General features: G+C 42.3%; 1 long non-coding RNA gene across 1 annotated transcript in view; it reads right to left on the bottom strand.

Annotated features, from left to right (window-relative positions):
* LOC122812810 overlaps window positions 1-778 on the bottom strand; it is a 539,228-nt gene extending 538,450 nt beyond the window's left edge. The window contains exon 1 of the long non-coding RNA XR_006366576.1: window positions 557-778. This is a non-coding gene — a long non-coding RNA (uncharacterized LOC122812810). The remainder of the gene's footprint in view (window positions 1-556) is intronic.
* Between the last annotated feature and the right edge of the window lie 20,199 nt (window positions 779-20,977).

The raw sequence follows: 20,977 nt of genomic DNA, 5'->3' as shown, positions 1-20,977 counted from the left end.
CTGTATCATTTTTAGAACCATTACATCAGTAGGTTGGTGCCTATTTTTAAAATGAATTACAGTCATTTTTAGCATTGCATGCCTCAAACGGTTACACCATGGATACACTGAATGCAGCAATTATTTTCTTATCTGGTAAGCTTCAGATTACTTCAAGGTTAAAAATATACAGATGATTCTGGAAAATAATAAAATCTAAAAAAATATGACTGGTATGCTGACTGAAGTTATGTCATGGTTTTGCCTTCAAAATTTTCAAAGACACTAACTAATTTAAACTCATAAGTTGTGAAACAGTATACAGTTTATTCTATATCAAGGAATTGCTCTAATTTTATATTGCAGTGATGTTACAGTCTTTATTCTCTATAAGTCAACTACATCCTCTACTAAATTAACACCTCACTATGTTGCTTGTCTGCTTTGGTGGTTTCACTGCTGCCAAATTCAGTTCTAAGCAGTCACACACATTATTTCCAGTTAGTGCATTGAACAATATAAGCAAATCACCAGGCATCATCCTGTATTTAAGATCATACTGAGTGAGGCCCCTCACCTGCCAACGTAAATAATTCATTCGACACCATCCTGGCTACTTTGCTGCGCAAGCTAAAAACTCAAAATCCAAATCTTGCTTTTCCAGCTCTGCTGCTGGCAGGGGGCAAAAATGATGACATTAACAACCATGCTGTTAGCTAGCAGAGATTATTCAGGCACTTCCTCCATTTGAAAACTGAGATGCAAAAAAAATGGAATGAATACTAGAACTTCTCATTATGCAGATGACATACCCGGAAAGAATATGCATAGCTTTTATTTTTGCTTCCCAGATAAACCTTAGTCTAAAAGATTTATTTTTTTTTTTTTGCTTTCAGCTACACTACTTCCAAATGTATATATTTTGATAAGAATTAGCCAGCTAACATTCAAGAAAGTTTTAAAGTGTGATTATTTGTGGGTATTATACAAATGCATAATTACTATTGTCACACTTATAAAAGAATATGGCATACGTGGTGACCCACCACTGCCAACCAGTAATCAAGGACCATCGATCCTCACTACTGGCAACAGTAGGGGATTTCACTGAGGAGATAACAAGTACACAGACAGTATATGCAGCAGTCTGCATCAAGTACAATTTCCATTAAGAGCACACAGAGACCACAGTCAGTCCTGGCCTGGTTTCTCACTCTTTCTCCAGATCCCCAATAAGGCTCGCCACTGGCACAGCTATAGAGTTGAGATCCCAGTTGAGGGACTACGTAAAGACCTCCAGCACCCTCTCTGTCCAACCAGTGTTTCATGTCCCTGCCCAAGTAGCTGATACTCACACTCTCTGAGGTTTGATTTACACACACATAACTTGGAAAGGCTGGCAGAGGATTACTAGCTATGCCCCCTTCTTCTCAGACTATAAGGAAGTTATCCCTGCCACCAGTCACTCCTTATCAGCTACTTTAAGACCCTTAACAAAGGGTTCCCAATCTTACTATGAAATATTAATACTAATACAAATGGTAGTTTGACCAAGAGCAAGGCTGAAAGGATTGTCTCACACAGTGCCACCAAATAAACATGCAGTACTCTCAAAACTTAAATATCTCTACACAGATCAGCCACAATGGCAGGTTTAAATATATTTAGTAATACATAACAAAAGAACAAGACAATACTAAATATATATTCAAAGTGACATCAAAGTTCAAAACCACAGGAAATATTTAAAACAACATTGCAGGGCAGTCTCAAATAAATAAAGAAAAATATCTAAACTAAGTTTCACTATATTGCTGAGTAAATAATTCATTCGACACCATCTTGGCTACTTTGCTAAAAGAAATATATTATAACCTAAGAACTTACTGATAAAGCAAGGCAGGTGTGGTGAATGGATATTCTAGTTGTTATCAGTTCCAAGACAGAATACAGAATACACTGTCTCACTCAGAGACTTCTCAAATTAATATCTCAAATATTACTGCTGGGATAGCTTGCAGAATGACATCACTTCTTGTCATCTGACTTCTAGTCCCCAGGCCAAACCCCCACTCCTGGGAGCTGGCAGTATTAGGATCATAGTATCATAGGAGGTTACTAGGCTATTGGCCCCGAGGGCCTTATAACCCTAGCTCATGTTTAGACAAATCAACACCCAATGTCCCTGTCCAGCAGGGACACAGGTGGAAACCCAGTGGTGTATTTTCTGTTTCCCATCCAGTTATCCAGGTTGTGCTTAAAAAGTGATAATGAGGTACTCTGCTTGACGTGGAGAAGGAGTCTATTCCACAGATGGGGGAGTCTCAGGGATACAAATCTGTCCCACCAACAAATTCTATTGATATCAGAGACCAGGTTGTGGTCACACATATGGGTTGCTCAAGTGGAGCTTTACTTGTGGATATGCAGCAGTCCCATCAAGGCGGGGTCTTAGATTGCTTTGTATGCCAGACAGAGGTCACCTCCGAGGAGTCTGTATGAAACTGAGTAAAGGGACAGGGCTTTTAGCATATCTGTATAAGGTAGATGTTTGGCACCCTGGATTCTCCTGTGAGGAACCTCTGTGGTCTCTCCAGCTGCTGCATGTGCTTTGCAAGGTAAATGCCAAAGGGGGCATTGTACTTAATAATTAGCATTATAAGGGAATAACACAGGGATGTTATGACCTCCTTGTCCCCGGATGAGATACCCTTACTTATGAGGTGAGCCATGTAGAAAGCTTTCCATACAACAGAAGCAACATGGTGGTCAAAAGTCAGGTTGCTAATCAACCTGGGTGCCAAAATCTCTCACTACTGATTGTGTACTTAGGACATTGTTATTAATGTGATAATATGTGGTGACATCAATCTCTCCAAAGGCGATGATGATTAGCATCTACCTGTGAAATTGCATAGACCTCAGATCATTGGGAGATGCTGGGAGTCAAACACAATTGCATTCCTTCATGCTTTTAGCACTAGTAATTAGTTCACCCTAAAGACAATACAGAAAGCTTCTCAGCACAGACTCTGTGTCTCTAGCTGAACTGAAAATTGAAAGATACCATCTTTTATTGCATAGCCTATGAAGTAATTTAATTTAAGCTATTTTCCTAAAGTTTACTGGACTGAAGTTAACATCCTGTTAAAATATATACATTTAAATACTTATAATAGTGCAAGTACATTTCTCTTCTCTTCCAGTAGGGCACTCTGATGGATGTATTTCAAACACAGCACTTTATAAAATACCTTTTCAACACAAGTCTGTACAAACCAGTTTGATATACATGACATGCAGCTCTAATACAGTTGTAACACAAGCATGTTATATAAATCATTTTGATATTCACAAATGACATATAATTATTTACAGAAATCCAGATAGCTGTGCTGGCAGTACCTCCCTTCATCACACTTCTTCCCCTCTTCGACGACGCAAGCTAGTTTTTCAAGTGACCTTTGAGAAATATTGCTAGAGAGGGATAAGCCTATCTGGGAATACATTATTCCATTCCCTGTGTTGAGATTCCAGCTGCCTTTGCATTGCTGACCCCATTACAGTGTTGCACTGTCATATCATGTGCCTGCAACCCTAGGGTCCACCATAGTAATTTGGGATTTTGCTGGCTGGCTCCCTGTAGCTATAGATGCCCCTCAGACTCCTCCTGCCTCCTACTGCAAATACTCAGCACAAGGCCTTCTCTGTCATGTTAAGGTTTCATCATGTTAACATGGTACAGTTTGTGACCCTGCCTCCTACCTAGCAGTTCTACCAGGTAGTTAACATCATTGACCTTCCTTACCACTTTCAATGGTCTCTCCCAAGCTGCCTGCAGCTTGTTATGTCTGACAGAAATGAGAACCATAACCTGCTGCCACACAGCAAACTCTCTATATCAAGCCTTCCTGTCATACCAGACATTTTTCTCCTGTTGGTCTTCTGCTAGGTTCTCCTGGGCCAAGCCAATGAGCTCATTGAGCCTTGTCCTGAGGTTTAGTACATACACCACAACAGACTCCTTGTGGGATTCACACTCACCCTCACACTCATTGCGAATCAAATCTAGAAGTCTCCTCACCCTGTGCCCATACAATAACTGAAAGGGTGAAAAACCTGTGGGTTCCTGGGGCATCTCTCTGTAAGCAAACAACAGATAGGGCAAATATTTAACCTCTCCACCAGACCATTAGTCTGGGGGTGGTAAGGGGTAGTCTTTAAGTGCTGCACCCCACAATGCTTCCACAGACAAGCTAGCAGGTCTGACATGAAATTAGCACCTCTGTCAGTCAGTATTTATTTTGGGAAACCAACCCTGCTGAAAATCTCTAACAAAGCACTTGCCACCTTTTCTGCTTCAATGGAGGACAGAGACACCATCTCAGGGTATCTGGTAGCATGATCTACTACCACTTGGATATATGTCTTCACTGTGGAACTTGGGGTACTCAGAGGGCCCACAATATCCATAGCTACCCTATTAATGGCCTTTCAATCACAGGCAAATGCACAAAAGAAACTTTGATCTTGTCTCCTGCCTTGTCTACCTTTTGGCACTGCTCATAGGTCCTGCAGTACTCTGTTACATCTCTTAAATCCCAGGCCAATAAAAGTTCTACATAATATGTCTCTTGGTACGCTTTACGCCCATATGATCTCCAAATGGAATGTCACGACCTATGGCTAGAAGTGCCAGATGGTAGGCTTTGGGCATTACCAACTGCTGTATTCTCTCATTCTCTAGCCTTCCCTAAGGAGTCAACTCTCTATACAGTAACCCTTTGTCCCAGTATACAGATTCTCCCTTTCCTTATGAATCAGGCACCTCCCTGGCTACCTCGCTCAAGCCTTGCAATGTAGGGTTGGAGAGCTGAACCTGTCTTACCTCTCTGTTTGTAGCCCTTCCCAGCTACCCTTCCACAGGAAGTCTTGTATCCTCTGACAACGGTGCATCACTGTTAGCCTGGGTACAACTACTCACCTCAGCCCTTGCAGTCACTCTGTCCAAGGGAACATCAAGCAAACAAGTTGTGCTCCTCATTAACCATTGCAGTCTTCACAATGGTTAGGTCAGATGCTGTGCCTCTCTTAGCAATGGCCTGTTTCCCATCTACTAAGATAGGATATAAACTGTTGTACTAGTTTGGTACCCTTGTTGTCTCCACACAACTTACCACTGGCATTCTGTCATTCCCACTTACTGGCTCTCTTACCTTTTGTTCCCCACCTTGCCTCCATGGACAACTATATGCTACATGACCCCACTGGTTGCATTTAAAACATTTAACCCTTGATTCTGGCCATGTACCTGAACTAGTGGCTTCCCTGGTTACTGGCTGACTCTGTTGGCATGGATTAGGCTGCCCAACATGGGTTCCCTTAAACCCATATGAGGCACTGGGTATCACTTTCCTATGCAGTGATGCCTTGCTTGCTAGGCATAGGTCTCCCTTTTCCCCCAACTCATCTGTGGTGCTGCATTCCCTTACCATTCAGGTCATAGGGACATTATTTTAGCTGGATTATTCACATATACAGGATAAAATATGGATCTTACCAAATTACTAGAAGGTATCTCAGCAGACCGTGATAATTTGACAGCTTTTGGACTACAGTCATCAGGTCCAGACAATACAGTTTTGGAAAAGGGCAATCCTGAATATCTTTGTGAGACTTTATTTCAAAAACTCATGAAAAGTATGAGAACATTTAGGTCTAACATTTGGCATTTGAAGCTTTTTAATGCATATAAAATAAAAGACATTACCTCAAGGGGAGTATGGGTTTGTACCCAGCCCCTAGTTAGTCAGATAGATGAAAAACTATCCCAAGATTGGGCTCAGGCCCAACCCAAAGCTTCTATGCTGCTTGTAGATGCCCTCATTTCATATTATGAAAGAACCACAGATTTAAACATTGCAGAAGTAACCAATAATTGTGAGGGAGTCCGGATATATGAAGGAGAATCCTTTTTCAATAAGCATTAGAATGCTTTGACCACAGATCTTTCAACTCTTGAACAACAGTTGTCAAGAGGAAAACCCAAAAATTTAACAAAGACATTGGGCAGGATTCACGAAGCCTCCGCGTAAGAGTTACAAGGCTTACACGGAGGCTGCAGTTAAAAGGTGTGACGTCAGCATGTCATGAATATGCATGAGGGCATGCTGAATCACACCTAAGGCTTACACGGTCCGTGGAAGACAGTAGGGGGTGTGTTCATAGGTCGAGCCCTGCAAGCAGACACGCCCCCAGAAGAGCAAAAGTGCCTAAAGTAAACCCCCACGACAGAGTACATGGAAATGTGAATAAACACAACACAACACATGCCCCCACAGACTATGAACATAAAATTATATAAATGAACATGTTATATATTTTTTTAAATTGTAAAGATGTTTGCCCGTGAGTGCGCTCATTTGCACGGGCGTGCCCGTAGCTCAGCCACAGTTAGCAGTAAGTGGAAAATCATATGAGAACTAACTATGCAAAGTAAGCCAAAAAGCAATAGCGTAGCGGTAGAGACGTCGGCTGAAGAGCAGGCAGTCATGGTTCGAGACCCCACAGCATAAATTTTTATTTTTAGTGAAATAAGCATGAAACAAGTCCCTGACATATATGTACATATATAAACTTATATTTTATGTAAAATGTAATGAAATAGGCCATTTAATTTTGAAGAAATGTGAGATAACAAAATAATAAAAAATGCCAGATGTGCCTATAGCTGAGCTACAGTTTAACAAGGTGAGTGCATTTGCCCATAGGTGAGCAGTGGTTTAACAGGTATAAAATGAGTGCCCGAAGGTGAGCAGTGGTTTAACAGGTGCAAACTGAGTGCCCATAGGTGAGCATTGGTTTAACACGCTGAAACTGTGTGCCCATGGCTGAGTTGAGCGTAATATGCGTGCTGACAGCCAAATGACGTGTAAACCAGTGTAATACATTTGCGCGGAGCTGCGCACCGCGCCAACAAGCTAACCAACGGGCAACGTTGAGCAAGCTGTAACAAAACTGCCTTTACACAGACACACCCCCTAGCCTGTCTAGACACACCCCCTAGCCTGTCTAGACAGTCATAAAATATAAAAAGCAGTGGCCAGGTTCGAACCCAGGATACCATGCACCATAGTCAAGGTACTGAACACACTAAGCCATGACAGCTGTACTTAGAAATGCAGTAATAACAAATATATAGGAATGAATAGAAAGAGGAGCATAACAAAGCAGGTTTTGTGAAGCTGATACAATTCCAAAATGGCCAATCACAGATAAGTGCGGGAAAAACGGCATATATAAGCCCCATAGGCGGGAATACACAGCATAACCGATTGTAGAACTAACTTGCAGCCAGAATGTCAGGAGTAGGTGAGGGTAGATGCTTCCGAGCACAGAGGTGGGGGCGTTGAGGAGTCCAGATATATGGTCTGGCTCCTTGTCCATAATCATGAGGCCCAACTCATGCAGGGCCAGGTCCTGTGGGGAGCATATAGGGCTGAGGCGTGGGACCGGTTGGCTCATGATCTCACCAGTGCCACAGGGATTCCAAGGACTGGTGAGCAGGTTTGTCACCACCATGCGGACCTGAAGAGATGTAAGAAGGACCAACTGAACCTTTGGATCCAGGAGGCCCGGCAAATGCCCAACGCCCCACTACTGAGTAAGTTACATCTAATTATGTATGTAAGAAATTAACCTAGCTGATATTATGGAGATGTGTATTCTAATATTACTTTATTTATATTACAGCTGCAGGTGTCCGTTCTGTGAACCGCAGAGCCTATGGCGATAGGCTGGTGTGGTTGCGCCACCAGGCAGGTCAGTAATCCTCTCCCTGTAACTGTAAATAAATATAAAAGTATGACAGTTAGCAAAAGAGTGCAGTGTAGTCACTAAGTAATAAAATGTGCAAGTAACAGTGTAAGAGTGTTTGCAAGTATTGCTTGATTACAAAAGTGTGTTGCAGTCTGTAATCCAAACAGAAAAATGAAAATGTCTGAAATAAAGTCTGAAATAAAGATGCCCCACCTGTAATATAATAGTACACAACCTGCAGCAGGCTGAAAAGTACAGCTGCAGAAGATGAGCAAATCACATGTGTGAAATATATCCCTGTTGAAATACTGAAACATGACAGAAGTGAGACTGTTGGAAAGGATTGTAATAACTACAGGTAAAACATGTCAATAAAGCCTAGAAGTAAGTACCATCCTGAATTAATAAAATAAAACAAGTGAGAGAGAGTGAGAAAGAGTTATGAATCCACCAATAAAGTAGTAATAACTCCTGAATAAAGTATACTGCAGTTAGTACAGAAGGAAATGAATGTGACAAGCAGAACCAAACTGTGAAATGTGTTCAAAATGTTCCTGCAGCTGGAATATGTATCCCAAAATCTGGATATGTTACTCTCAGTCTGCAATATGCAGATAGTATGATTGTCTGAAATGCCAAACATCCACAGTTGTCCATAGCTATATAAAGCAAATGTAGCAGGATGATGTAGCTGAACAAAGCCAGATATGAATGTGTATGAATAAAAATGAAAATGTATATTGATGTAGCAGTAACATTCCTATCACCAACTTGAAGTAGTTATCACATAGGAAACTGTAGGTAGAACTGTAGTGTGTATATATCTGCAGCTATTAGAAATGTATAGCATATGTATTGGTATTTGAAGGTGTTAATTATATTTTCTTCACTCTACCCTATAACCACATATAATCCATTCCACGTGAAATTGGTATGTGCAATCACAATTAACACCCCTGGACATTTGTCCTGTTGGGTCATACATATTTGCATGTACGTTGATGCATCTGCCCTGTTCATACATCCAAACCTGATGGCCTGTTGCCATCAATAAACCCTGCATGTTGTCGGACTGTGTATTGCTGTTCAAATTATGCATGTGTTATGCTCACTGTTCAATGGTGTGAATATCTGGGTGTTTTGTTAATGGGAATACTAATGCATGCTGTTACAACTAATTGCGAATGGTATTGTATGTTACTAACCCAAACTGTCATGACATAATGCAAAACACAGGGACGGCGAGTTTTGGCGGACCCACCTCTCCCACCTCAGCTGGCAAGTGCACCTGGCAGTAGTGCCCAGTCTGGACCCTCCTCCGGTGGCCCTGGTTGGAAGCGCTGCAGGGGATGGGGCTTGTCCCCCCTCTGCAAGTGTGGCCGGAGGAGAACCACCACTCACCCTCCGTAGCATCCGGACTGTGGTGCGTAGGGAGATCCAGGAATCTGTTCTTAGGTTCATAGGTTTATACTAGGTTCATAGGTTTATACTAGGCTATCTGCCCTAAGGCATTTATAAGCCTAGCCCAAATTTTTCTGGCTTACGCCACCCCTTATATGAAAAAATACTGTGCCCATTAGTTTATTGTGCCTCTGTCCAGCAGTGACACAGAAATGATTCCCGGGATAAACCTACGATCTCCCATCCACAGGTCAAGATTTCTCTTGAACAGAGCCAGCGAGGTGCTCTGCCTCACATGGACCGGGATTTTATTCCACAGCATAGGGAGTCTCTGAGTGATAAATCTATCCCTCCAGCATGTCCTATTTATATCCGTGCTAAGGTTTAAGTCGCTTGCTCTAGTGGTTTTGGTGGATTTGGATTTTTTGCGGTGGAGCATGTCCATTAATTCCGGGTTGGACATGGCCTTGTATGTCAGGCACATGTCACCTCTGAGCAGACGGTATGCAACTGAATAGAGCTGGAGTTTCTTCAATCTGGCAGCATATGACAGATTTTGGAGTCCCTTTATCCTTTTGGTGAGGAACTTTTGGGGTCTCTCCAATTGCTGCAGATGTCGGGTGCGATACATCCCGAATGGGGCATTGTAATCGATCATTGGTCTGATAAGTGAAGAGTACAGGGGAACAATGACCTCACTAGATCTGGATGTGAATTCCTTCATGATCAGGTGGGCAATGTAGAAGGTCTTTCTAACCACTTTAGCAACGTGAGTGTCAAAAGAAAGGCCACTGTCAACCTGGGTCCCCAGGTCCCTGATAACCTCTTCTGTGCTTAGTGGATTGCCACCTATATGGTAGCTTGGGGTTACCTTGTTTTTCCCGAAGGGTATGACTATACATTTTTTGGCGTTTAACTTCAGGCCATGGCTCTGGCGCCAGCTATCTGTTTCCGTGAGTCCCTTCTGAAGGATATCCGTGTCCGATGCACTTTCCACTATGGCGCCCAGTTTGCAGTCGTCTGCAAACTTTGTCAGCCAAAGTCCTCCCATGTTGGCCTGTACTTCTGAGAAGTAGATGCCGAACAATAGGGGGCCAAGGACCGAGCCCTGTGGGACACCGCTTGTGACCAGCTTGGAGTCTGACATAGCGCCAGCAACTCTAACCCTGTGGTTTCTGTCCTTAAGCCAGTTTGCAACCCATCTTGTGACATATGGGTTTACATTTAAGCTGGTAAGTTTTTCTACAATACCCGCGTGGGGTATTGTGTCGAAGGCCTTTGCAGGGTCAAGGTAGGCTGTATGGACTGCCTTTCCCTCATCAATGGCCTTGGTGACTGTTTTGAAGAAGTCGACCAAGTTCAAAAGGCGTGATCTGCCCTTGACGAAGCCAAACTGGGTCGGGTCCAATGTCTGCAAGTCCCCTATATCTTTGTTTATGAGCTCCATTATGATCCTCTCCATAGCTTTGCAGACTAGACTTGTTAAGCTTATGGGGCGGTAATTACCAGGGTCTGTAGAGGCACCGCCTTTGTGGAGTGGGACCACAGTTGCCGTACACCACTCCTTGGGCACGTATCCTGTGGTAAGGCTGAGATTAAACAGCTGCCTTATGTGCGGGTTTAATTCCTCATTTAGCTCGTGTCGCACACAGCCGGGGACACCATCCGGTCCCATTGATGCTGTGTTTTTAGCTTTAGAGAGAGCAGCTTTCACCTGCACATTTGAGAAGTCTGGGAGGCTACACTCTGCTGGGATAGTTATCTCTCCTTTAGGGGGGGAGTGGGGGTGAAGTTTGCACTGAACCTGTCTGCCAGTATGTTGGCAATGTCTGTGGGTTCAGTGATTTTTGTATCATTTTGGACTAATTCTGAGCATATCTGGGAGTTACCACCCAGGTTCCTAACATAGCTGAAAAAGGCCTTATGATTGTCCTTTGAATCCATGGCAATTTTTCTCTCAAAATTGGCCTTAGTTGATTTTATGAGTGCTCATATTTTTTTACTAATAATGATCAGGGGTGACTTCCCTTTTATGGATTTTGTTCTATCATGTAATAGCTTTCTCCTCTTATTGTAAAGTTTGTTAATGGCTGGGGTCCACCAGACTGGACGTTTGCCCTTTGTGGAAAGATTCTTGGTTTTATTTGGGATTGCCTGATCCATGCAGTCCTGGAGGTGTTCATAGAAGGCATTTGTAAGGGCTTCCGCAGCTTGGGTTGTGGTTTCCACTGGCTCAGGGGCCTTGAAGGATACCACACCAGTCTTGAGTAGTGTGAAGTTTGCTTTAGAGAAGTTCTTCACTGTGGTCTTTTTTGTTTGGGGTGGGGGCAGGATGTGGATTTCTAGTGAGATTAGTTTATGATCAGATCTCACCAATGAGGGATATACTTCTGGTGTGGAGCATTTTGTCCCCATGTTTGTGATAATGAGATCTAGTATATTTTCTCCTCTCGTGGGAACAGTGACTAGCTGTTCCATGGCATTTGAATTTATGAACTCCAGGAACCGTTGGGCTAGAAAGTTAGGGCTTGAGTAATGTTCCCAGTCTATATTCGGGTAGTTGAAGTCACCCAATATGATGGTGTTTGGAGATACATTTATACCCTCCAGTGTCTTCAGGAAGGCTGTGTGGGGTTCCGGAGTTTGAGAGGGTGGCCTGTAGCATACTACAATTTGTAGAGCAGTTTTGCCTATGGTTAGTTGCACCTGGATGGTTTCCGAAGCTTTGTGCGTTGCCACCAACCTGGAGGTGTGGGTATCCTTTATGAATATGGATACACTCCCTCCTTTTGTGGTGTGGTCCGGGTTTTGGGGCCGGAACGCATGATATGAGGTAAAAAAGTGCCGGGGTGCTCTCAGGAGCCTTGAACCAGGTTTCAGTTACAGCACAGACATCGATGTTCTCCATACTGAGAAGGGCCTTGAGTGTGTGCATTTTGAGATTTAGACTTTTGGCATTGAGCAGCATTACCCTCAGTTTCTTCCCATTTTTGTTTTCTAGGGTGGTAGGTTTAGAATTTGAGCCTTGCCTAAAAAAGGCACTATGGGGGTGGCAAGAGCCTTAGCCAATATCCGGAATCCCAGGGGTGACAGGTGCAAGCCATCCCTTGCAAAGCAGCGTGGCTCGTCAAGCATGTCATCCCAGGCAGACAGACACTGGATCCCCTTTGAATGACACCAGACATTAAGCCAATTGTTAAAGCTGATCATCTTGTCTCTATATTGTAGCATCATTCTTGGTGAAGGAAGGATACTGCTCAGGGTCAGGGTCATACCTGCCTGGGCTACATAATCAGAGAGCTCCTCTATGTCTCTTTTCATGTAGTCCAGGGAGGTACATCTCAGGTCGTTCACACCAGCATGGACAATGACTGTGTGATATTTGTACTTGCCGTAGAGTGACCAGAGTGCTTGTGTTATGTGGCGGATTCTAGCACCCGATAGGCAGCTTACTGTGACCCTCTCCTTGTTCAGCCTGGTGAGTGGGACATCAGTCTGTCTGACTACGGAGTCACCTATAACAAGTATGTTTGGTGTTGTATTTGGCCTTAAGGGCTGTGACTGCTTTGCACACTGCTTTTGTGGTTTATGTGTTGCTTGTGGGGTGTCTTGAGGTAGCAGTTGTTTGGGTGTCTGCTTTGGAGGCCTCTGCTGTTTAGGTAAATTTTTACTCAGAGCCTCCGAGTATGTCTTTGTGTGTTTATGTGTTTGATTCAGTGGTGTGGTAGCATTATGTGAGGCTGGTTTTGTGGTGTGTGTAGTTGCTTTCTCCTCCTGTCTGGTCTTGCCAGTCCTGAGTTGAGAGAGCTCAGCCTCCAGTTTGGCTAAATAGCTGCATCTCTCGCAAGTATTTGTGTTATGTGGGAGGAGGAGAGGGTTGTCTGTGTACATGAGGCAGTTATAACATTGCCTCAAGATTCCCAGATTCACCAGCTGGACCGGAGAGGAGATTGACAACTGACCTTTGGACATGCTAGAATAATATTGGGAATTTCTTAATAATTAAAAACAAGGGCCAGTGGGGAGTGAGGGTGTAGTGCTATTAATTTTTAGTGCTGACTTATATAATTGCTTTAGTGAGCAAGTGCCAGGTAACTTGAGTGCAATGTGTTACAAGTAACTAAATGCAAAAACGACAAACAGCAACTTTCTTTCAAGTGAAACAAGGAACTAGTACAGTAAGCAATGCAGATATCACTAGTGATCCACAGAAGCGCTGAGAAGCCGTGTATTAGGTGGAATTAGCTTCCAGGGAAATAACAAGCAAACAAACAACAAGCATATAAACAAAGCTAGATTCAGCAGGCCTGGATCTAGTCTATGCTAGAGCAAACAAGGTGTACCAATTTCAGTAAGATACAGTTCAAATATTCAGTTACTATAAACCTTTAACCAGAAATTCCCAGCTCAGAAGGGCAGAGACCAGCCTCTTCTCCCACAAGGTAAGACACCTTTGATCATTATAAGTAAAAAACTAAGAGCTCTCATAAAATCATCCAAGGCAAATTTTGAGAGAAAAATCGCCAAGGACTCAAAAGACAATCATAAGGCCTTCTTTAGCTATGTTAGAAACCTAGGAGGAAGCTCCCAGATATGCTCAGAATTAGATCAAAATGATGTGAAGATTACTGAACCTACACACATTGCCAACATACTGGCTGACAGGTTCAGTGCAACCTTCTCCCCCCCCTCCCCCCCAAAAGGAGAGATATCTATACCAAAGGATTGTAGCCCCCCCAAACATCTCCAACGCCCAGGTGAGAACTGCCCTCTCCAAAGCAAAAAACACAGCATCCATGGGACTGGATGGTGTCCCCGGCTGTGTGCTCCATGAACTCAATGAGGAATTAAACCCGCAGTTAGGACAACTGTTTAATCTTAGCCTCACCTCAGGATACGTACCCAAGGAGTGGCGCACGGCGACTGTGGTCCCACTTCACAAGGGCGGTGCCTCCACCGACCCTGGAAATTACCATCCCATTAGCTTGACAAGCCTTATCTGCAAAGCCATGGAGAGGATCATAATGAAACTCATAAATAAAGACATAGGGAACTTGCAGACTTTGGATCCAACCCAGTTTGGCTTTGTCAAAGGCAGATCATGCCTTTTAAACTTGGTTGACTTTTGAGACAGTCACCAAGGCCATTGATGAGGGGAAGGCTGTCCATACAGCCTACCTCGACCTGGCAAAGGCCTTTGACACAATACCCCACTCAGGTATCATCGAAAAACTCATCAGCTTGAATGTAAACCCATACATCACAAGATGGGTTGCAAACTGGCTAAGTGACAGAACCCACAGGGTCAGAGTTGCTGGAGCCATGTCAGACTCAAAGCCTGTCACAAGTGGTGTCCCACAGGGCTCAGTCCTGGGTCCACTCTTGTTCGGCATCTACTTTTCTGAAGTACAAGCAAACACAGGAGGGTTATGGCTGACAAAGTTTGCAGATAACTGCAAACTGGGCACCATAGTCGAAAACATATCTGACACAGATATCCTTCAGAAGGGCCTCACAGAAATGGATAACTGGAGCCAGAGCCATGGCCTAAAGTTAAACGCCAAGAAATGCATAGTCATACCCTTCGGGAAAAACAAGGTTACCCCTAGCTACCATATAGGTGGCAATCCACTGAGCACAGAAGAAGTCATCAGGGATCTGGGGACCCAGGTTGACAGTAGCCTTTCATTTGACACTCATGTTGCTAAAGTAGTTAGGAAAACCTTCTACATTGCCCACCTGATCATGAAGGGATTCACATCTAGATCAAGGGAGGTCATCGTCACCTATGATTGAGTACAATGCCCCATTCGGAATGTATCTGACTCGACACCTGCAGCAGCTGGAAAGGCCCCAAAAGTTCCTCACCAAAAGGATAAAGGGTCTCAAAAATATGTCTTATGCTGCCCGACTGAAAGAACTCTAGCTCTATTCAGTCTCATACCGCTTGCTCAGAGGTGACCTGTGCCTGACATATAAGGCCATGTCAAACCCAGATTTGATGAATATGCTTCACCTCAAAAAATCTAGATCCCTCAGAACCACAAGGGCGGGAGACTTAAACCTTGACACGGTTATTAATAGAATGTGCTGGAGGGACAAATTCATCACCCAGAGACTCCCTATGCTGTGGAACAAAATCCCAGTACATGTGAGGCAGAGCACCTCGCTGGCCTTGTTCAAGAGGAATCTTGACCAATGGATGGGAGATTGCAGATATACCCCAGGGATTTCTTCAGTGTCACTGCTTGACAGAGGCACAGCAAAATAATAGGCATAGTTTTATTCAAACTAAAGGGGTGGCGAAAGCCACATAACTATGGGCTAGGCTTATAAATGCCCTTGGGCAGATAGCCTAGTATGAACCTATGAACCTATGAACAAGAGTGCAGACCACGAACCTTCTTAATGTAAAATAACTGGCCTGAAGCCCAAGTGCCTAAACCAGAACTAATACCCTTGGACACTGGGCTCTCAATCAGCAGTTCCCAACTTAGAAGGATGAAAGCTACCTGTCCTGCCACCACAGTGCTTGCCACAAAACTTCCTAATGTAAAACAACTGGTCTGAAGCCCAAGTGCTTAATCCAAAAGACTTAGAATGATAGCTACACTTTAATCAAGTTACAACCAAGCAGTAATAAATACAATTGAATACTTTAGAGAATGTCTGGATTAGTGCTCAAGTTACACAAACAAAGCTAGATCCAGCAGGCCCAAATCCAGTCTATGCCACAGCAAACAAGGCGCACCAACTTCGGTAAGAAGCAGTTCAGATATGCATGCACTATAAGCCTTTAACCAGAAAATCCCAGCTCAGAAGGGCAGAGTCCAGCCTCTCCTCCCACAAGAGTGCAGACCATGAACCCTCTTAATGTAAAATAACTGGCCTGAAAGCCCAAGTGCTTAAACCAGAATTAATACACTTTTAGAATAACAGACACTGAGCCCTCAATCAGCAGTTCCCAACCTAGAAGGATGTAAGCTACCTGTTCTGCCACAACAGTGCAGACCACAAACCCTCTCAGTGCAAAACAACTGGTCCGAAGCCCAAGTGTTTAAACCAAAAGGCTTAGAATGAGTTACACCAAGCAGTAATAAATACAACTGAGTATTTTTAAGATGATGCAAAAGTAAAATGAAGTAGGTAGAAACACAAGTACAGTAAAAGCAGATAAATATTTTTTTTTTATCTGAACACGTGCTGAGATTAAAGAAACAGATTTGAGTGCTGAAACTAGAAAACTGGCTAGTTATAAGAAAAGAAAACAAGCCAGAAGGCTTCCCTCAAACACAGAAGGGCCTGGGGGCTCAGAAGCCTACAAATAGTCTATACCACTTAACAGGAAAGGCAGGAAATAAGCTTAATTTTTTTGTCTGTTTCCCAGATGCTCTCTTTGTACACAGTAGGAGTGCCTGAAATCAGAATATGATCTCACTGCACTCAGTTGAGTGAGCAAATGAGATGGGCCCAGAGGCAGGCTGAGGGGCGGGCAGTTTCAAGGCCACCAAGATTAACATCAAAACAAAAACAGGGAGGGTGGGTGGGAATAACTGAAGAGCAGAATAACTGCCACTTGAGTTAAATATTCTTTCAACACAGTTTAAATCAAATTAAATACTGTATTTTTTTAAAAAAAAAGTGCAGATAAAGGTACTTAAATTCTCTTATACGTCCAGTTGAATATAACCAAGTTCTTAGCTGGCCAAAGTTGAGGTTTTTAAGCAATAAAAATTTCACAATGCACCACTTAAAAAGGCAAGGACAGGAAATCAAAGAATGTGGCTACCCCCACACCTGTAATTACTAGCAAATAACACACTAGCTTCAGTTCAAGTTACTAAAGAGCAGAATAACTGCCACTTGAGTTAAATATTCCTTCAACACAGTTTAAATCAAATTAAATACTGTATTTTTTTTTTAAAAAAGTGCAGATAAAGGTACTTAAATTCTCTTATACGTCCAGTTGAATATAACCAAGTTCTTAGCTGGCCAAAGCTGAGGTTTTTAAGCAATAAAAATTTCACAATGCACCTCTTAAAAAGGCAAGGACAGGAAATCAAAGAATGTGGCTACCCCCACACCTGTAATTACTAGCAAATAACACACTAGCTTCAGTTCAAGTTACTAAAGAGCAGAATAACTGCCACTTGAGTTAAATATTCCTTCAACACAGTTTAAATCAAATTAAATACTGTATTTTTTTTAAAAAAAGTGCAGATAAAGGTACTTAAATTCTCTTATACGTCCAGTTGAATATAAGCAAGTTCTTAGCTGGCCAAAGCTGAGGTTTTAAGCAATAAAAATTTCACAATGCACCACTTAAAAAGGCAAGGACAGGAAATCAAAGAATGTGGCTACCCCCACACCTGTAATTACTAGCAAATAACACACTAGCTTCAGTTCAAGTTACTAAAGAGCAGAATAACTGCCACTTGAGTTAAATATTCCTTCAACACAGTTTAAATCAAATTAAATACTGTATTTTTTTAAAAAGTGCAGATAAAGGTACTTAAATTCTCTTATACGTCCAGTTGAATATAACCAAATTCTTAGCTGGCCAAAGCTGAGGTTTTTAAGCAATAAAAATTTCACAATGCACCACTTAAAAAGGCAAGGACAGGAAATCAAAGAATGTGGCTACCCCCACACCTGTAATTACTAACAAATAACACACTAGCTTCAGTTCAAGTTACTAAAGAGCAGAATAACTGCCACTTGAGTTAAATATTCCTTCAACACAGTTTAAATCAAATTAAATACTGTATTTTTTAAAAAGTGCAGATAAAGGTACTTAAATTCTCTTATACGTCCAGTTGAATATAACCAAGTTCTTAGCTGGCCAAAGCTGAGGTTTTTAAGCAATAAAAATTTCACAATGCACCACTTAAAAAGGCAAGGACAGGAAATCAAAGAATGTGGCTACCCCACACCTGTAATTACTAGCAAATAACACACTAGCTTCAGTTCAAGTTACTAAAGAGCAGAATAACTGCCACTTGAGTTAAATATTCCTTCAACACAGTTTAAATCAAATTAAATACTGTATTTTTTTTAAAAAAAGTGCAGATAAAGGTACTTAAATTCTCTTATACGTCCAGTTGAATATAACCAAATTCTTAGCTGGCCAAAGCTGAGGTTTTTAAGCAATAAAAATTTCACAATGCACCACTTAAAAAGGCAAGGACAGGAAATTAAAGAATGTGGCTACCCCACACCTGTAATTACTAACAAATAACACACTAGCTTCAGTTCAAGTTACTAAAGAGCAGAATAACTGCCACTTGAGTTAAATATTCCTTCAACACAGTTTAAATCAAATTAAATACTGTATTTTTTAAAAAAAAGTGCAGATAAAGGTACTTAAATTCTCTTATACGTCCAGTTGAATATAACCATGTTCTTAGCTGGCCAAAGCTGAGGTTTTTAAGCAATAAAAATTTCACAATGCACCACTTAAAAAGGCAAGGACAGGAAATCAAAGAATGTGGCTACCCCCACACCTGTAATTACCAGCAAATAACACACTAGCTTCAGTTCAAGTTACTAAAGAGCAGAATAACTGCCACTTGAGTTAAATATTCCTTCAACACAGTTTAAATCAAATTAAATACTCTATTTTTTTTTAAAAACGTGCAGATAAAGGTACTTAAATTCTCTTATACGTCCAGTTGAATATAACCAAGTTCTTAGCTGGCCAAAGCTGAGGTTTTTAACTGGCCCCTACGCCAGCTTGAGGCACAGGTGGCACAACTAACGGGCATGCCTGTTGCCCGGCCTATACAGCCCCCAGCACAGCCCCATCCTGGGCAGTGAAGGTACAGTGGCAACTGCCCATGGGTGGGGATATCAGTTCCACTGTTGCCATCTGTGGGCTCATGGGCTCGGGATATCCAAACATCCGTCCCCGTCAATTGTGTAACCCCCCCACATGTGTCATACACTGCCCCATGTATGCGTCTTGTTTGTCTTGTCTGTTGACCTACCCACCCTACCTCCCTAGCTATACCGACTTCCTTTACCTGACATACCACTCTCACCTGAAAAAAAAAAAAAAAAAAAGGACACTCTGTACCCACAAAAAAATTACCCCCCATACATAGCTTCCCATTTCACACACATGTCTGCTGGACATGGAAACTGTCAATTACAATTGGCTGTACAACAAGTATTATTGTTGTCCTTACACCTCTCTCAGGGGTGGAAGGTTTCAAATGTCACACCAAATTACAAACATATGCACAGCTGTTGCTGATGAAGAAATGGGCAGCTATGGGCCTTACCTACATCCCTCCTGCAAAACCCAAGCTTGTTTCCTTACTGTCTTACCCTCTTTGTGACCCCTTTTTCACCACTTTCCTGTCTCCCCATTTTCATTTCTTTCAAAGAAAATAGCGCAGGTGTGCGCACGAGTAAGCACTGTTAAGCGGTTGTAAGCAGGTGTGCACGGAGCTGAACGCCAGTGCGCATGCGGGAGCTCCGTGCAAACCAGTGCTAACCCAGTTACAACTGCTTAAAAGTGCCTTAGTCGCTCTGAATGACAGGTCCTGTAGTCTGTTCAAAAGCAAAATAAAATCCCACTGTCAGTCCCGAACCCAGGGCCTTGGAAACAGTAGTCTGCATGACTTACTACTAAGCCATGACTGTTATATAAGAACATTGTGCTACAATAAATATATCATGTAATAGTAGGAATGAATGTAAAGGGAATATAGGATGTGTAGTACACAAAGCATGTCATGTATATTTACTGTCAAATCTAGTGGATTTCTATAATAGTAGTGTGTGGACAGAAACAGCAATGCTAGTTGGTAGCTAGTAGGTAATAATGTCAGTTATTATATGTATATAAATATATGTATATATATATATATATATATATATATATATATATATATATATATATATATATATATATATATATATAGTTGTAGGTGCCAGTGTACATACACACTTAGTACAGGAAACAGGAGAGATGAATGGAGAAATGTTAATCTACAACACAGCCTGAATTATGAGAGAGATACTAACCTTTACACTCACAGAACAGTGTCCACAGCATACCAACATGGTCCCCGCCCTTACAATCTGAAAGGGCAATGCCTATCTCACATACCATTTTATAGCACTGTCCTGAAATCACAGTGAGAACTGCAATCAGTACACAACTGGCTGCATGCAATTAGCAAATGCTGGCTAACAACTGGTGCAGAGGCCATCACATGGACATATGCAGATACCTACAAAAGCATCCTGCACTCCCAGTCCACGCATACAATACTTGCATTGCACCATCTGGAGGCAGAGAGAGAGAGAGAGAAAGAAAGAAAAAAAGAAAATAAAAAACACAAACAAAAACTACACTTAAGAAAAACTAAGTTGAAGCTGTCATCAGTGACAGTATCAAGCTGGGCTAGCAGCAGCAGGAACCTATACAAATGTTAATGCAATCAGCTGTGACAAACACAGGTAATGTAAAGTAACAATTTAATAGTCTACATACTGTGAACCCTCCATATGTGTTATTGGTCTGTATCTATATGTATGTGTACGTGATAAGTTGTGTGTACGTTGTTTTACCCAAAGGGGATGACTACACGTTTCATGCCATTCAGTGTTAGGCCATGATTCTGGCACCAGTTGTCCGTTTCAGTGAGGCCTGTCTGTAGGATGTGTGTGTCAGCTGGTGTATCAACTATGGCGCCTAGTTTGCAGTCATCTGGGAACTTTGTCATCCACAACCCGCCCATGTTTGCTTTCACATCTGAGAAGTAAATGC

Source organism: Protopterus annectens, chromosome 10.part0, assembly GCF_019279795.1.
Source record: "Protopterus annectens isolate FY-2018-M chromosome 10.part0, PAN1.0, whole genome shotgun sequence".
In the NCBI taxonomy this organism is placed as follows: Eukaryota; Metazoa; Chordata; order Ceratodontiformes; family Protopteridae; genus Protopterus; species Protopterus annectens.
The sequence above is the reverse complement of the archived record's forward strand: the minus strand, read 5'-3'. Positions and strand labels throughout refer to the sequence as shown.